This window comes from Etheostoma spectabile, chromosome 3, assembly GCF_008692095.1.
Source record: "Etheostoma spectabile isolate EspeVRDwgs_2016 chromosome 3, UIUC_Espe_1.0, whole genome shotgun sequence".
Lineage (NCBI taxonomy): Eukaryota > Metazoa > Chordata > Actinopteri > Perciformes > Percidae > Etheostoma > Etheostoma spectabile.
In genome coordinates, this window is record NC_045735.1 from 21,353,784 (window position 1) to 21,359,715 (window position 5,932).

Sequence of the window (5,932 nt, forward strand, 5' to 3'; positions counted from 1 at the left end):
TACTTTCTTCTAGTTTTGATATGTCTAAAGGTAGGATAATTCCTAAATAGTTTATAGAATTTTTGTCCCAGTCTAATTGGTACCTGGAGTGAAGACATTGAGGCGGTTCAAAATCGAAACTAAGAATCAAGTTTTTTTAATTTAATTTAGATCCTGAGTTTGACCCATACTCATCTAAAATAGACATCAACGCCGGCAGAGATTTTGTTGGGTTTGAAAGGCTAACAAGCACGTCATCTGTGAAAAGGGCCAGCTTTTCTTCACCTGCTGTTATTACCTGAGATCTTGTTGTTTTGCCTAGTCCATTGTGCCAGTGGCTTAATAAAATTGGACTCAGGGGACAGCCGTCTTGTTGATCTCTCTACAGTCCCTGACAAAAGTCTTGTCGCTTATCTATTTTGTAGAAACAGCTGCTATTAACCTGACTTTTAATTAATCAATTGGTGTAAGAAATAGCTCATATGAAAAGCTAAAACCCTCCCAAATGATGTTCAATGCACTGAAATAAATTAGTTTCGCTAAAAAAAGATTTATTATTTAAACAAGACAGAAAGGTCAAATTTTGACAAGACAAGACAAAAGTTTTGTCGCCTATACATAAATTGAACAAATTTACTACAAATACTAAAATATGTCAGCAAATTAAATAGTGGTGCTGTGAGATTCAAATTTAATATCTTTTATGACTTCCATGAGCTTGAAGGACTGCATCCATGCGGTTTGGCAAGGATTCATACAATGTATTGATGAAGTCATCAGGAATAGCTAGGAAAGCAGTCTTGCTGCCTCCCAGAGTTCATCAATATTCTTTGGTTTGGTCTTCCATGCTTCCTCTTTCATCCTACCCCACATATGCTCAATGATGTTCATGTCTGGTGACTGGGCCGGCCAATCCTGGAGCATCTTGATCTTCTTCGCCTTGAGGAACTTTGAAGTGGAGATGGAAGTATGCGATGGAGCACCATCCTGCTGCAGAATTTGGCCTCTTTTATGGTTGGGAATATAAGAGGTAGCTAAGATTTCTTGGTATTTGAGACTATTGATGTTGCCTTCCACCCTGCAGATCTCTCGCACACCCCCATACTGGATGTAACCCCAGACCATGATTTTTCCGCCACCAAACTTCACTGTTTTCTGGGTGAATCTTGGATCCATGCGGGCTCCAGGAGGTCTCCTGCAATATTTGCGGCAACTGTGGTGTAATTCAACAGAAGATTCATCTGAAAAATCCACTTTCTTCCACTTCTCCAGCGTCCATCCTTTTACCAGGCTGTGGGCCTTGGCAAATGCCACACGGTTTTTCCATTGTCTTTTGTTTAGTGCTGGCTTCTGGGCACTGATTCAACCATGGAGGCCATTTCGAGACAGAATCCGACAAACCGTTCTGGTTGACACAGGGACTTCAGGTGACCAGGTCTCGTGGAGCTCTGTTGCAGTGGAAAATGGGCTGGCCTTGGATTTTCGAGCCAACAAACGGTCCTCTCGAGCAGTTGTCTTGCGGGGTCTGCCTGACCTGGGCTTGTCAAAAACATCTCCAGTGTCTTCAAAGGTTTTTTTTATCCTCTGTACTTGACGCTGAGACACATTGAAGGTGTCTGCCACATCAGCAGTGGATCTGGTCTTCAGCCTCTTGATAATCAAAACTTTAGTCTCAAGGTGAATCATAGGCATGTTTGCAGATGTCTAGTTGCAGTTGATGAGAAGGTCTAGTGTACTGGGGTTGTTTTTATACACACCTGAGACCTGATTGATCCATTATTAGTCACAGTTGAAGCTCATATGACAAGGCGACAAGACTTTGCAAAAATTGACTCAATGGGCTTTACCAAGCTGTGAATATTAGAATACTTTTTGACAGTTTCTTTTTTTACTGAAACATTATTACAGAAGCTGTTGAGATTAAAATGAGCCATTTCTTGTAAATAAATCTTGATTAGAAATATATTTCAGCGGCACTTCAGGTCAATTTGTACACAAGCGACAAGACTTTTGTCAGGGACTGTAGTAGAAATGAGTCTGCAAGTTCTCCAAGTTCTTCATTTTTAGCTTTGCTGATGGTTTATCGTAAAGGGCTTTTAAGGTATTAATAATTACTTGATTGAAGCCGAATTTCTCCATAACGTGAAAAGAAATCTCCATCTGACTGATTCAAAAGCCTTTTCTTCATCTAAACTAACCAACATGGCCTGTATTTCATTTGTAGAGATCTTCTAATATTATCATGTGTCTGACGTGCAACAAAACCTGTTTGATCCATATTGATTATTTGGGGGATAACATTTTTCTCAAGTCTTTTTGTGATAAGTGAATAATTTATTTATATATATATATTATACTTATTTATTTGTAATTTGGTCTAATTTGTCCTTATTTAGGTATAACTGATATAATCGCTTCCTTCCATGATGCAGGAGTTTCCCCTTTAGTCCGAACCCAGTTGAATGTTTGGAATAAAATAGGTGTCAAAACGTCCTTAAGTTTGTTATACCACTCTGAACGGAATCCGTCAACGCCTGGGGATTTAGTAGCTTTGAGTCTTGAAGATAGCTGAGTTAATTTCTGAGTAGTACTTTTGTTTTGTGTATAGCAGTTTCTTTTGAATCTCTTGAGAATATAACTCTTCAATCTGATTTCTTTTTATTTCTATTTTAACCTTTGGGTCCATTGATTCTTTACATTCAGATTCCAAGTTTTTGAGTTCAGTCTGGAGAGAATAAATTTTTACTTTTCTTTGTTTTTTAAGAAGAGATGTCACTGTGATCACCCTACCCCTCATTACTGCCTTGCAGGCATCCCAGAGTATGGGCGGAGAAACTTCTCCGTTGTCATTAAACTCCAGTATTCTTGATCTTGTTCTGTCCTGTTGTTGTTGAGTACACTAGGATGTAGTTTCTAGAGTGTAAGCTTCCTTCTATGATTCATTTTCAGGCACAAATGGAGTGGGCAGTGGTCTGAAAGGTCCATTGCTCTGATATGGTAGTCCTGAACGTTGTCACTGTCTGTTCCAAATATTAAAAAATAATCAATTCTAGAACATATTGAGTGTGAGGATGAATAGAAGGTATAATCTTTGACCGATGGATTTAGAAATCTCCAAATATCAATTTGTCCTAATTCTGATAGTATTAGGTTAAATTTCTTTGTCATTTTTCGGGGGCGCGATTTTCTTGTCCCAGTTGAGTCAAGGTTTGGTTAAGTGTAATATTAAAGTCCCCTGTGTTTCAGTTGCAATCCTTTCAATTACTCGGGTATAGAAATTTTGTTCTGAACCAGGAAGGATGTATACATTTTATAGGGTAAGCAACTTTCCTACAAATCATTATGAATCTTCCTTCCTTGCCTTTAATAGTAGACACATGTTTGTGCGTCACCATTCCTGAAATTAATATTACAACTCCCCTAGTGTGTTTGTTTGAGGAAAGGACATATTTAAATCCCTGTCTTCAGAGTTTTTCATGCTCAGCTTCCATCAAGTGTTTTTTTTGCAGAAATGCAATATCTATGTATTCTCTTTTTAGTTTAAGAAGAATTTTGCCCTGCTTGACTGGGCTACAAAGCCCATTCCCATTCAGAGACACCACTTTCATTACCTGGGTTCTGTAAGTACCAGCTTATGTCTGGAATTGTATGAAGCTACATCTTCAACAAAAACAGATTTCCCATGTAGAGAAAAAAAGAATAAATCCCCCCTGTTCTGAACATATAACAAGAACAAGCATTTACACTCATCATAACAAAAATAATAAACGTGAGAGCTTCCTGTAAAAGAGGAACCATTGTCCTCTAAGGCCCCCGTTGGTAGGTGGATTTTTTTTTTTGTGTGACACATTACCTTGAACTATAATATACCTTCTACATGAATCTTGGGTAGTTTTTATGATTTGCAATTGAATGGATTTATGTAAAAGAATAACTACGCCCCTTGCACGGGTACTGTGGGAAGCCTGAAATACTTGACCAGGCTAGCTTTTACTCAAGGAGTGGATGTCTGAAGCAATCATGTGTGTTTCTTGTTAAAAGACCATTTTTGAGTTAAGATTTTTTATCCAGATTAGTACTTGTTTCAGTTTGGCCACAGTCCCACCCTCGAACCTACTACTGAAATGCAAACCCTCCCTTTTACTTCAGAAATTTGAGGAACGTTGATCCACAGTACTTGGGGAGCAACTGGTCAGCGTAACTTAACCAAGACCTCTAACAAAACAATCAGTGCCATCTACCACACACTTCACATTGCTGTATATGCATGTGCATCCCTTTTGGAATATAAAACTATACAACTTGGCATGTTAAAATAACATCCTCATGTTTGATAATCGTCAGTTGCAAAATATGTAAAAAATATCTACCCAGTCCTAATGATTTGGTGTTAAAGAAACACTGTCCTCCAGTATTAAGTAATCATGCAAAAATAAAAACCTCTGTATTCATAACTTGACTCACAGTGACAAATGCTTACTTCAGAATAGCTGGAATTCTACAGCTGTTGCCCACGGCTCATCAGCTGTTTCTTCTGATGCAGTTCAGTTCACTGTGGTGGCTTGGCTGTGGGATGCTTTAGTAGAACTTTTCAGCTTCCTGCGGCGTTGAGAAAAGATGGATCTGCTGTTGTGCAGCACTCAGAGTTTGCAGGGGTTGTGTTGAAAGCCCCTGAAGGCGTTGATATCAGCAAACAGCTTCGTTATCAGGTTGAACCCCCGTTGGATCCGCACAGTTTTGACAGTTAATGAAGTCCAAGAGTGTCCGCTGACCCTCGGCCCTTCTCGTATACCAAACAGACGGAAATTCTTCCTCCAAATCGTCTGTCTTGGGCTCAAGATAGGCAATTCGCTTGGTGGCTGACTCAAGTGCCATTTAGTTTTTTTTTTCAAGTGCATTTTCTTTTTTATTAACTTTTTTTATTGATTCAGCATTGTCCCCTTAGCATTTAACATCTCACACATTAATTGACAATTAAATCCAAACTCCATAGACTTGAAATTAGTACATTTTCCACCTCAGTCCACATTTTCATTACCCTCTTGTAAAGACCTTTCTCTCCTGGTGAAGGATAATGCCAAACACAATCTTACAAACGATTGAATAATCAAAATTTGTAGCAAGATCCCAGGGGATCCATAAGATATATTGTTATATTCAAATAAAGTCTGTTCTCAATGGTGTTACCAAATCAACCCAGTTACTCCAGAAATGCTTACATTTATCTAATTCTAGTTTTAACTAAGAACAACAACAACTTTTCCATCCAGTAAATGTTATACATTACTTCGACACAATCCTCCATTTTCGGTACCTCACTTTTCAGCCACTTCCTGGTAGTGGCTTTTTTACCTGCCATTAACATTACTCTGAATAAGTATTTGTCCCCTGAATATATTTTCTGGTTCCCTTTTCCCAAGTACAAATCCAAACATGTAAATGGAAGTTCCATTTTCCAAATTCTTTCCATGCAGTTTTTTAAATTGATCCAATAAGGTATAGTAGAGGGGCATTCCCAAAAAGACATGAAAGTGATTGGCTTTACTTTCTCCACATAGTCTCGAACCCTGAGATTTCGGTTGAGCTGGTGTAATAAAATATCTTACTATGTTCTTCCAGCCATATTCTCTCCATGAGAGGGAGCATGTTGTTCATTGATCTCTTCCCATTCCTCCTTTGACAACATCGCTCCCTCTCCCACTTGTCTACATCATTTTGAGATTCATTTCTTGCCTGATCTGATTCATATGCTAAAATAATTTAATGATTCCCAACTCCGCCTTTTTTTTTTAAACCAACTTGCTACCTTTTAATTTCCCTCTCTTTAAAGAGCCCCCAGATTATCTGCTGAAGCTCCCACCCTTTGTATTAGGTGTAAAATCTGAATCATGTGCAATCCACTGCATAACCTACTCGGCTCTATAAGGTCATTCTTTGCTTTAATCTCAAACCA